Genomic DNA, 12,577 nt, shown 5'->3' with positions numbered 1-12,577 from the left:
CAGACACGGCTGTGGCTGTGGTGTAGGCCGGTGGCTACAGTTCCAATTTGACCCCTAGCCTGGGAACCTCCATATGCCACGGGAGCGGCCATAGAAAAGGCAAAAAAAAAAAAAAAAAAAAAAAAAAAAAAAAGAAGAAGAAAGAAAAGAAGCTTTTTGTAGAGTTCCTGCTGTGGCTCAGTGGTTAACAAACCCGACTAGTATCCATGAGGACATGGGTTAACGATCCAGCAATGCTGTGAGAGCTGTGGTGTAGATCACAGACACGGCTCAGATCCTGTGTGGCTGTGGCGTAGGCTGGCAGCTGCAGCTCTGATTCAACCCCTAGTCTGGGAATCTCCATATGCCCCGAGTGCAGCCCTAAAAAGACCAAAAAAAAAAAAAAAAAAAAAAAAAAAAAAAAAAAAAGAAAGAAAGAAAAAGCTTCTTCTAACTACAATGGTAACAGATGTTAACTAGACTTACTGCAGTGAGCATGTCTCAATAAATATTGAATCCTTACACTATACATGTAAAACTAATGTGTTGTCAATTATACTCAATGTTTTAAAAAGAAAAAACTAAAAACTAATGTGCACATTTAGTATTATGCAGTGAAATTCCCCAAAAGTGAGATAGATGAGTGAAAATGAATAAGGAGAACCAAATGCCACTGGTTTGGGGGTTTTTTTTTCCCCCAGCACTTGATTTTCTGAAGAAGAGCCACCTCCCCCGAGGATGCCAAGACCACATCTTGGCAGGAGTTCTTCCCAAATTCCTCCTCGGGTTCAGGCGTTGGCAAACTGCAGCCTTTGGGCTCAATCCTGCCAGCCACCTGTTTTTTTCTGTTCAGTGCATGGAAGCCTAGACTGTAAGGGTTTTAGTGGTTTAAAAAAAAAAAATCAAAATTAATATTTCACGACACATGAAAAGTACATGAAATAAAAATTTCAGTATCCATACGTCAACTTCTATTGGGTTCACAACCATGCCTGTTTCAAGTATGTATTGTCTATGGCTGTCAGGCTACAAGAACTGAGCGGCTGCGACACACCCCATAGGATGTGTAGAACCTAAAATCATCACCTGAATGCCACCTGTGGCCACATGGATGGACCTAGAAACTACCAGACTAAGTGAAGCTAGACAGTGAAAGACAAACATCATATGAGAGCACCTACATGTGAATCTTAAAAAAAAAAGGATACAAAGGAACTGACTTGCAGAACAGAAACAGACTCACAGACTTTGAAAGCTTACAGTTACCAAAGGGGACAGGTGAGGGCTTGGGACTGGCATCTGCAGTATATGCCCGTATATGGAGGTATATGGAATGACTGGCCAGTGGGAACCCGCTGTACAGCACAGAGAATTCTACCCAGTATTCTGTGATCATCTACATGGGAAAAGAATTTGAGAAAATAGATATGTGTGTATGTATGACTGGGTCACGTTGCTGTACAACAACTCTACTTCCATAAAACTTAAAAAAAAATTAATAAAGTAAAACCATCCCCTGGCCCTTTACAGAAAAGGTGTGCCACCCCCTGCTGTGGTTCGTTGGATGGCTCTCCAAGCGCCGTCTCTGGGCCAGCCGTATCAGCATCTCTTGGGGATGTGAGAAATGCGAATGTTCTGGTCCACCACAGCCCCACCAGGTCAGAGACGTGGGGGGTCTGCGTTCAAAAGCCCTCCAGGTGATGCTGATGCAGGTCAGAGTTGAGACCCACTGTCCTCTCACTGGACAAGTCTGACAAGTGAATCTGGTTCTGGCTGCCTTCATTTCTTTTCAAGAAGCAGAAAGGCATGTTGGTGGGGGTGTGTTGTTTATCTCTGGAGAAACAGTTGGAGTTCCCTGCTGGTTAAAGGTTGAGTTTGGGGATGTTTTGCCCCCAACTCTTTCTTGGCCTTTTTTTTTTTTTTCCTGCAACTGTCTCACACCTCCCACCTGCAGTTGTAAATGTGTCTCCTAAACTTAACTTCTGTGTGCCCTAGAGAAATAAGGTGTCTTTTTACTTCCCCAAGAGGAAAAGAGTAACCCCAATGGATGCCATTTAAAGTGGCTTTTTGGAGTTCCCAGTGGGGCGCAAGGGGATCAGAGGGGTCTCTGCAGCATCAGGACACATGTTCAATCCCCAGCCTGGCACAATGCCTTAGAGGATCTGGTGTGCTCGCAGCTGAGACTCAGATCTGATCTCTGGCTCAGGAATTCCATATGCTTCGGGATGGCCTAAAAAGAATAAAGGGACTTTTCAGTCTTGGTTCTTTCCTTCCTTTGGGCATCTCAAAGTCACTGTTCACCTGTGAACAAAGGTATCTCTTTAATCAGAATGAAGGGATCACTAAATTCCAGAGCCACACAGCTTCTACAGGACCCTCTCTCACTAAGACAGAAAACACAGAGGAAAGATGCAGCATCGTTTATCTGCGACACAGATACAAATGACAGCAAGAAATGATGGGCTAGACCCTCCAGTTCTGACAGCACTGACATCAGACATAGTTTAAAGATTTTTTTTTTCCCTAAATCAATCATCAGTAGATCAAAATTTTGTCAGAGTTCCTATCGTGGTGCAGTAGAAACGAATCCAACTAGGAACCATGAGGTTGCAGACTGGATCCCTGGCCTCGCTCAGTGAACCTACTGATCTGGCACTGCAGTGGGCTGTAGTGTAGGCCTGCAGCTGTAGCTCTGACTAGATCCCAAGCCTGGGAACTTCCATAAGCTTTGGGTACAGCCCTAAAAAAAATGTCCAATAATTCACCAAGGCAATACTTTCAAAAACTGGTTACAGTTAACAGGCCATCTTGAAGTCACAGCCCAACTGAGTCTCAAAAGACTGCAGCCCAGTCAACCCACAGAATCACAAGCAATAATAAAATGATATTTTTAAGCTTGGAGATAACATGTATGGAACAACAGATGACCAAAATAAAAATTGTTACCTAAAGTTACAAAATAGTAATTACTATGTCCCATTTCTGTTGAAAAAAAAAATTAAACACTCAAAAACATATCATCAATACATATTTCTATCCATAGTGATTACATCTTTTTTTGGGGGGTGGGGGAGCTGCACCCACAGCATATGGAAGTTCCCAGGCTAGGGGTCGAATCAGAGCTGCAGCTGCCTGCCTACACCACAGCCACAGCAATGCCAGATCCTTAACCCACTGAGCAAGGCCAGGGATCAAAGCCTCATCCTCATGGATACTAGTCGGGTTCTTAACCCACTGAGCCACAACAGGAATTCCCTCAATGAGTATATCTTTAATTCAAAAGCCAAACAGTAACAATAAAAAAAAATAAGATGTTAGTAAGATATTTAATGGTAACATTAGCAAATTTTGAAGCTGTATTTCTAGCATTCCCAGATTAAATCAGTTTTTTACAGCTTCCTATGAAACAAAACAATGACATCATATGTATGTATGCATGATGAAGAAGAGAAATAAACTTATTCGGACACATCCAAGGCTCTCCTCTGTGCTGGTCCCACCACTGCAGACATGAAGAGGACTCCAGTCCCTGGGCAGGTGACTGAGAGGCCATGCAGGGGATCTCAAGGACCCGTTTCTGGTTGGGTCTCATCTCCTCCCACCCTCCTGAGCTCATCTGTCAAGCACAACCTTGGGGGTGTCTTCGAAGGCTGGTGTGAAAATTAAATGAGAGCATTTATTTGCCACCAAGTAAATATTTAACTGAAAGGGACTGCTATGGCATTAACTTTTTAAAGTCTCAGTTTACTCATTTAAAAAAAAAAAAGGGAAGGGGAAGGTGAGCTCAATTGTAACTGCCTTCATGAGGTTCTTCTGAGGATCAAATGAAAGAATTGTCTGAGGCTAAAGTGAGAGACTAGCTGTCTACCAGGAGGATGTGTACATCCCAGAAGGTATAAAAGACGCTCCACCTGGGCTAAAAAAGAAGATCCTAGAAGTTACATTTATTTTTTTCCAAAAAGTAGAATAGCAACTATATTACAAAAACATTACATACGAGTCACTAAAACATTACATATGAGTTAAATATATATTATGTATGTACTAATTATTTTACACTCTGTTACACTGTACTAATTACACTACCACAATATACTAAAGTGCTAATAAAAGCAGATTCTGACTGCATCCTCGCAAAGTCCCTCTGTTGAGGGTCACCTGTCACCAGCCCTCTGAAGTGCCTGAGGCCCTCCTTTACCTTGGGCACGCTCACAAGGAGGTAGCTTGACAAAGTACATCTAAACTAAACCTCACAGAGGATAGGAAGCTTTGAGGTTCCTGCAAAAAGCACAAATTAAAGCTAAACGGATAAAAGCAAACACAAACACAAGGCTGAAGTTGGGAAGGCGACGCGTCCCACCCTGAATCAGCTTCACCTGATCCGCACTGAGGTAGGAGGTAGATGGGCCCCTGAGCTGCGAACAGCTGGAACTTGTCAGGCTGAGTAAAATGGGCCTAGTTTCTTTGACACATCAAGGAAAAAGTTAATTGCAGGAGCTGAGATCCGCTAGAGTAAAAAGATGACTGCTTCAATCACTCTTGGGGTCAAGGAGATTTCCCCAATTACACCTGCACAGTGAGACTCCTGGGGGTCAAAAGGGAGGGGGCGCCAGGCCATAGTAAGTCCCGATACCATCCTGGCACACTTTGCTCTGGAAACCATCTTGGCCAAAAGATGGGCACGCATATCGGGGAGGGCCCTGTGCCCTGTCAGGTGTGAGAAATAAAACAAAATAATTGGCCAAAGGCAAACAAAGACCCAGAAGAACTGTGCTATATAAGTGATTTAAATCACCTCGCTGGCAACCTCCTCTTTAGGGTGTGTAGTTCTGCCTTGCTTCTGACTTAAATAAACTACTTCTCTGTGTGCTCCCCCACATGCTGTACTGTGCCTCTAAGAAACTTTATACCTGTTTTCACAGTCTTTGCCTCCTTGAAACAGTCTTGCTTTCAACAGGGGGCAAGGATCAGGGCAATTCTAGTTAGGCCAGTGTCTGGGAGTCCTGGTTTTCACCTGGGATTCCTGGTTTTCACCTGGGCTGCCCAAGCTCAATTCCTGAGCAGAGAATTAAGATCTTGCTTCAGGCCATCAAGCACTGCTGCCCCTCCAAAATCAGCATCACCAAGTGAAAACAACAATGATGTTCGCAGATCTGACAAGAACCAGAACAAAAAGACTGGAGATGCAAGGAGTATTTGAAAAAGGGTTTTACCTCCACTGTCACTAGCAATAAATCCAGCCTAAGTGTACATCGGGTCTTGGGATACAATGATAGCATGTGTATACAATGTATAAATAAGTAACAAACATACAGAGAGAAATGCTAAAAATTGGTCTTGAGACATAATTGACTTATATTACACTGCATTAGTTTTAGGTGTTAATTTTTTTTTTCTAGTGAGAATGAGCCCTGCCCAAAAAAAGTTGTAGTATATATTGTAGTGTGCTGTGAAAACCACAGCACACTACAATATATATCACTATCATCACATATCTTTCTTTTATTTGTTGTTGTTGTTGTCTTTTTGCCTTTTCTAGGGCCACTCCGGCGGCATACGGACGTTCCCAGGCTAGGGGTTTAATCGGAGCTGTAGCCACCAGCCTACGCCACAGCAACATGAGATACAAGCAGCTTTTGCAAACTACACCTCAGCTCACAGCAACGCCAGATCCTTAACCCACTGAGCAAGGCCGGGGATTGAACCCACTACCTCATGGTTCCTAGTCAGGTTCGTTAACCACTGAGCCACAACGAGAACTCTCTATAATCACATATCTTTACATATATATTCTCTGGTTGGTCAGGCACTAATTAATCTTCAAAATCTCAACTAGAGAAAGTTCTATTAATGCAGCCTAGAAGGAAAATAAGATTGAAATATTGTAAAAACCTGAGAAGGCATGTATTTTTTTCTCCCCTGAAACTGTGAGAGATTTCTTTATGAAAGCAAAGTAGACTCTCTGGGAATTTAGGAAATAACCCTTAAAACTTCAAGCCAAGTCTCTCTTTTCAAGGTAATTTCATCGGTAACTCGGGAAAGTCTAGAAAAGAAAATAACCACCATCTGGGACCATCTCTGGGAGCAGGTGAAATGCAATTCACACTTTGCTCGGGTGAACGCGAGAGCATATCAAGGCCATTCCCTCTAGTTTTGCAAATCTTTAGAAAATAATTTTAACCAAGTTTAAAACAAAAAAAAAAAAAAAAAAAAGAAAATAAGTGCTTATTTTTTTTAACCCAATTATGGATGTTATTTCCTATGTTAGGTCATTAAAAAAGAAATCTTTTCTTAAGGCAACTTATTTTTTGTGAAGGAAAACAAGTGATAATACCAATTACACAACTCAATTAAAGCCCCAGGCACAGGGCCTCTCCTCCCTGTCCCTGCCTCCCCCTGTCATGGCCATGCCGGGCCTCTTTAGAAGCAGGGCTGGTCTTCAGGGACTACACTGCCTTCAAGCTCCCTTGCACTAAACTGTCTGTCACAGGATCCTGTTCCCACTCAGCACAGCCAGCGAGAGTGACACCCCACCTTCCACTCTCCCCCCAGGCAGCTTCCCCAGGCTCTACCCTGATACCCTTTGTGCTCTGCATGCAGAAAGCCAGCCTCACGGTTCGCAGGACCTTCAGCGGGGTCAGCAGTTCCCTCCCTGCTGGGGGAAAGTGGCCGCATAAATGGACCGAAGGTAGCCCTGGGCCAAACTCCGTCAACATCCTCACAGCTGTCTCAGCCCCACCCCTCAAAAAAAAAAACCAAACAATATAAATGCAAAATCTTTTCATTTCCTCATCAACAACTGGACCTAGGGCCAACGATTAGAAAGAAGAAGGCATCCGTAGCGCCTAAGTGCAAAGTCCTTGAAATCTGACCCCTCCCCCCAGCATTCCCTCTTCTCATCCTTGGTCTCTCATCTTTCAGCAAAATCAATGGGAAAGAAAAAAATGGGATAATATCTCCACAGTAGAACAAAATACATCTTGAGCCGTTAACCTGTTTTCTTCAAACATCCTAAGAATTCAATGCCTTTTGGTCACAGACACCTTAAAAACTGAGTTCCGAAGTTCCCATCGTGGCTCAGCAGAAACAATCTGACTAGTATCCGTGAGGATGCAGGTTCCATCCCTGGCCTCACTCAATGAGTTAAGGATACGGTGTTGCTGTGAGCTGTGGTGCAGGTCGAAGACACAGCTCGGATCTGGCTTTGCTGTGCTGTGGTATAGGCCGGCGGATGTAGCTGCAATTAGACCCCTAGCCTGGGAACTTCCATATGCGGGGGGGGTGCGCCTCTAAAAAGACAAAAACAAACCAAAAAAAAATTGAGTTCTGACCTAGGAACAAAAAGTCTTAGCAAGTGACTCGTTTCTGTCTACAAATAAAAAGTATTCTTCCCAAAAGCATAAGCTTAATCTTCTATAACAAACATAGGAATTGGGATGCCCTAGGAGACCCACAAGGACGGACAAGAGTCCACTACTCCCGAGGTCCCATGCTACAAAAAATTGAAAAATATGACAACTACCTAAATTTGAGTCAATCTCATGGCCATGAGCCAGAGTCACTCTAGAACCTAAGTATTTCATCAGGCTCCTGGGCATCTTACTCTGTCCCCAGGAATGTCCCCCAACAAGTGCACAATTTAGGGCAACTGGGCCTTGGAGACCCTAAACCAGACAAAGAAAATCTCAAAACCGTGAAAGCCACACAAGTTTGGTTTGGCACAATTGGAAACGGGATCTCTGAAATTGATCAGAAGCATCATGACACACTAAATACGATCATACTTAAATTCCGCTAAAAAGAACATTCATCAAAATAGGTGTTTCGCCTATTTTGTTTCACACATACACAGAAAAATCATTACAAATACTAAATAGGGCGTGAGGTATACAGAGTATGTCAACCCAGAAAACTATTTTTCCAGCAGATCAAAAGTTCTGTGAATCCCCAACACCGCCAAAGGTACAGGTACGTACGGAAGAGAACCTAAAGCAAATCTGAGGCAGGCTTCAAAGGAGTTCGGCACCTCGAGGCCCCAGGACCGGGCGTCAGGCTCCCGGTCACCTGCCAGGGCGCGACCGCTGCCAACGTGGGCACCGCGGCGGCCCGAGCGCGCCCGGGGCGGAGGGGAAAGAGAAGAAGATGAGCGGCGGAGCCAGCCCGCCCTCCCCGCGCGTCAATCACGCCCGCACCGCTGGTCCTAGCGCGACTTTGGGGATGCACGCTTTCGACTTTGGATCCCGACGCGCGTGACACAGCTAAGAACAAAAAGCGAGGCCCCGCATCTCCCCAGACCGGCCTCCGCAGGGCAGCCCAGCGGGTCGGGGCGGTCCCGGGAAGGAAGCTCTGGAGCGGGGAGATGCAGAGCCCACCCCGAACCGATTTCAGTAAAAGGCTGCGGCCCAGGTGCCAGCCGGGGGGGTGTCTCCGGGGCCCGGCGCGGGGTCCTTCAGCGCGGGCCCGGAACCGAGGAGGGACAAGGAGAGAGAAGGCTGCCAGAGGGCACGCGGGGCACGCGCGCCGCCCACTCACCTCTGGCCGAAGCTCTGGCGGCCCCTTGGTGCTGCGGGACCCGGCTTCCAGGCCGCCCGAGCCGCCCTCCCGCCGCCGCCGCCGCCGCCGGCCTCTCGCTTCCCGCCTGCTCCGAGCCCAGTGCCCCGCGCGGCGCCCAGCGCCGCCGCGTCTCCGGCCTCCGCAGCCGCGAGACCCCGCCCCCGGGCAGCGCCGCCGGCGCAGGGAGGGAGGCGGCGCCGCGAGCGCGAGGAGGAGGCGAGGCCGGGGCTGCGCCCGGACGCCGGCCCCACGGTGCGCGCACCCGGGCCCGCGGCCGCCCCTCGGCGGGAGCCGAACAATCCCGGCGCGCCCCCTCCCGCCGCCCCTTCCCAACCCCTTGCAGTGGCTCCCGGCGTGTCTTCGGGACGCGGTTCGAGAGCAGAGTTGCGCGGTGCCGATGCTTCCGAAGGACGGGCGTAGGGTGGGAAGCGGCGGCGGAGGGAAGGGACCCAGCGAGACCACCTACCCACCCCACCCCGCATCCTACCCCCGCGGCCCACCCCCGCACCGAAGGAATTTTCCGGAACCCAGAGACGACCACACCCAGCGCCGCACTCCTGGCCGCGCTCACGTCTCCTTTTTCAGTGGTCCCGGGCCAAACCGCCCAGCGTAGAGGGACCGAGGAAAGACGGGTCTCTAGGGAATCTCCTCACCAGTGTGCCTTTCTTCCACCAGCCCTTCCCATGTAGCCCTGACCTCCCCACGGCTGTTACCTCTCAGCGCTAATTTGTCGGTTTGCGACCCTCCGAGCGCAAGCCCCAGATAAAACGAAGATTGCTGGGCGCTGCGCAAGCGGGAGTCTCTAGAACTCCCTGCAGACGGAGACTGGGAGTCTGATTTGTAAACACTGCCCTGCTGCCCCTTCGGCACACGGAAGTTTGAGAAGCGTTGTTGAGCCACACCTGCCTGAGAGGATGATGGCACGGACTAATGACCGATGGAATAACGATACTAGAAAATTCTAAAGCAGTGGTTCTTAACCCTCACAGCGCTAGTCAGACGTTAGAATTATCTGGGAGCTCTTAGAGTATTGCCAGGGTCCCACCTCTGGAGTTCTGAGCCTGAGCATTGGTATTTTTGTTTGAAGGTTTCCCTGATAGTTCTAACATATGGCCAGGATTGAAATCATTTCCCTAGAATCAGCTCTTTTTGAATCTACCTGGCTCTGGTGCCTGGGAAAAGAGCCCCTTGGCTCACCTGTCCCAAATCCCAATGCCGAAGAAAAAGGGACATGCTCCTGAGGGGATGCTCACAGCCAAAATTGTTTTCCACCCAAACAGGCTTATCTTGAAAATGGTGACCAAGATGCTTTAGTACCACCTGAGCATGGGTCTCCTTAACTTCAGGATGAGTATCTTTATGAGCCAAAATCTTTTACCTGAATAATGAGCTGGCAATAATGACCCCTTTGGAGTCATATTCTGTAGAGTCCAATATGATGTTTTCATTACCTGTTGTTAGACTGCCAGCTGGTCACACCAGGTGTTCAAAAGCTGAGAGTGTGTTGTTGCCCCTGAGACCTGGCTTTTCTGAGGGTTTGACTTGAAGCTCTTGGTGCTGATCTTCTGCTGACCTTCAGTGTCCAAAATCAGGGCTTTGGGACAAGAACAGTAATTTCCCTCATTGCCCCTTTTGGCTCTCCTAGTAATGTTGTGCCTTCTTAGATTGTGGACTGTAACTTCCATCTCATTTGCCTCTAAGTAGGTCTCCATTAGTGTTGCTCATTTATCAACAGCTAATTAGTGATGAAGTCAGTAATTCTTAAGCACTTTATGGGAGAGGTCCATATGTCTAGGTACTAGGGAAGCTGGCTACATTAACTACATCTTCACTGAAAGAGAATCAGCCCTTTTCAAGCTTTATAAGAATCTTCGTGACGAAATTGAGAATTTTTAAGACATTCTTTTGAAGTTCTTTGAAGAGACAATACTTATATATGCAATAGTGCATATGTAAAAGGATTTACATTCTTTATAAAGCTCTCTTCTATTTTCTCAAGTCTTCTCACCCAGAGGGTTTGATGTAATCAGTTGCTGACTTTAAAAATTCTGCTGGAGAGATGTTGATTAAACAATGTGCACGGGGCCAACGGGGGTTGGTGGCAGTGGCACCGGTTTTGTCTGTTCAGCATCCTTTCCCTTACTAGCTAATGGCACCTGATTTCCATACAGGCACTTATCTCCTGCTCTCCAAGGGATATAGCCTTGGTTGGGCTGTCAATCAAAGTGATGTCCTCTGCAGCTCAAGGGGTAGACCCTTTGCATTTGTTTTCTGTTTGCTGCCCTAACAAATTATCACACACCTAGAGTTAAAATGACACGGTTCTGTTAGTCAAAAATCTCACTGGGCTAAAACCAAGGTGTCAGCAGGGCTCCATTCCTTTCCAGAGGCTCTCAAGAAGATCCATTTTATTGCCTTTTCCAGTGTCTAGAGACTGCTTGCATTCTTCAGCTCATAACCGGCTTCTTTTATTTTCCAAACCAGCAAGCTTCAAAATCAGGAATACCTCTCTAATCCCACTTCCATAGTCACTTCTCTCAGATCCAGCTGAGAAAGTTTCTTCACTTTTTTTTTTAAGGGCCAGGCCCGCGGCATATGGAGGTTCCCAGGCTAGGGATCGAATGGGAGCTGTAGCCACTAGCCACAGCCACGGACACAGCCACGGACACAGCCTCAGCCCCAGCAATGCCAGATCTGAGCCACATCTGCGACCTACACCACAGCTCACAGCAACTTTGGATCCTTAAACCACTGAGCAAGGCCAGGGATCAAACCTGCCTCCTCATGGATTAGATTTGTTTCAGCTGAGCCATGACAGGAACTCCAAGTTGCTTCACTTTTGAGGACCTTTGTGATTCCATTGGTTCCACCCAAATGATCCAAGATAATCTCCTTAGCGCGGGTCCTTAATTTAATCACCTCTGCAAAGGCGCTTTTGCCATTCAAGGTAACTTTGACAGGTTTCAGGGATTAAGACAGGAACATCTTGATGGGCTGTTATTTTGCCTACCACAGACCTTACCGTCATTACACTCTGTTTCTGGGATGAACAAAGCGAGGACACAATGCTTTAAAAAGACTGATATGTACTTATCTCTGTGGTGACAGACATCAATTTTGGCTTGTAGGTCTGTGGGGCTGGTTCCTGTGCTTCTCAAACCTGAGTCTTCAGTTTATCCCGCAATTCTGAGAATTTCACCATATCCTAGAACTTGCTAGAAATAAACATGAGACATAATAGAACAACAATGCAGAATCAATCTGAGTGTTTTGTTGCAAACAACAGAAACAGCATTTATAAATCTTAAGGAAAAAAGTATTTGATTGGGCACATGTCAGGGTCTCCGAGAGTCCATGGTGAGAATCAGAGAAATTATATGGATTGATTTTTAATCAGTTTGGAAAACCTAGATGCTGCAGAAGGCTAGGGAGCAGAAGTCACTGCAAAAGTGACATAGCAGATAGTGTAGTATATATGCCACGCTGCCGGGCGTCTTTAGGAAATAAAACCTTCAATTGATGCCATTTCTTCGCAACACTTGCTCGAGATACAAAGTGTCAGGAAGGAGCTTCCAGTTGGAGGAATTTGATCCAATGCCCAACTCCCAGGATAGCAGGAACAACTCTTTTTTGTAGCCAGATGCAGCCACTAATTCCTCAAAAGCAGATTGTGATGCCTATAAAAAGAGGGGATAGAATGGACAATGGCAGGCAAATAACTAGTATGTCCCCCGTAAACATCCTAAGAGAAATTCAAAGAGCTATGGAGGAGGCAGAAGCCATATCTATGGGGAAAATCTGGAAAGACTATGCAGAAAATGGGAATTCCCATCATGGCTCAGTGGAAACGAATCTGACTAGCATCTATGAGGACGCAGTTTCAATCTCTGGCCTCGCTAAGTGGGTTAAGGATCCGACCTTGCTGTAAGCTGTAGTGTAGGTTGCTGATGAGGCTTGGATCTGGCGTTGCTGTGGCTGTGGCATAGGCCGGCAGCTACAGCTCTGATTTGACCCTAGCCTGGGAACCTCCATATGCCAAAGGTGA

The 12,577-nt window shown here is 46.7% G+C and overlaps 1 protein-coding gene across 7 annotated transcripts in view; it reads right to left on the bottom strand.

Annotated features, from left to right (window-relative positions):
• GOLM1 (golgi membrane protein 1) overlaps positions 1–9,359 on the bottom strand; it is a 101,330-nt gene extending 91,971 nt beyond the window's left edge. For 3 of the 7 annotated variants that reach the window (XR_014817739.1, XM_021064634.2, XM_084979784.1), the window contains exon 1: positions 8,512–8,645. The gene's annotated coding sequence lies outside the window, so the exon portion shown is untranslated. Of the gene's footprint in view, positions 1–8,511; positions 8,646–9,185 lie in introns of those variants that run through there. The other 4 variants (XM_084979786.1, XM_084979787.1, XM_021064635.2 and 1 more) reach the window with 2 other exon arrangements.
• Between the last annotated feature and the right edge of the window lie 3,218 nt (positions 9,360–12,577).

Source organism: Sus scrofa, chromosome 10, assembly GCF_054392235.1.
Source record: "Sus scrofa isolate SSC_HxYL_T2T_F1_AM1 chromosome 10, Sscrofa_HxYL_maternal_Yorkshire_Landrace_v2.0, whole genome shotgun sequence".
Classification (NCBI taxonomy): Eukaryota; Metazoa; Chordata; class Mammalia; order Artiodactyla; family Suidae; genus Sus; species Sus scrofa.
Note: the sequence above shows the minus strand (reverse complement) of the source record. Positions and strands in the feature narration are given on the sequence as shown.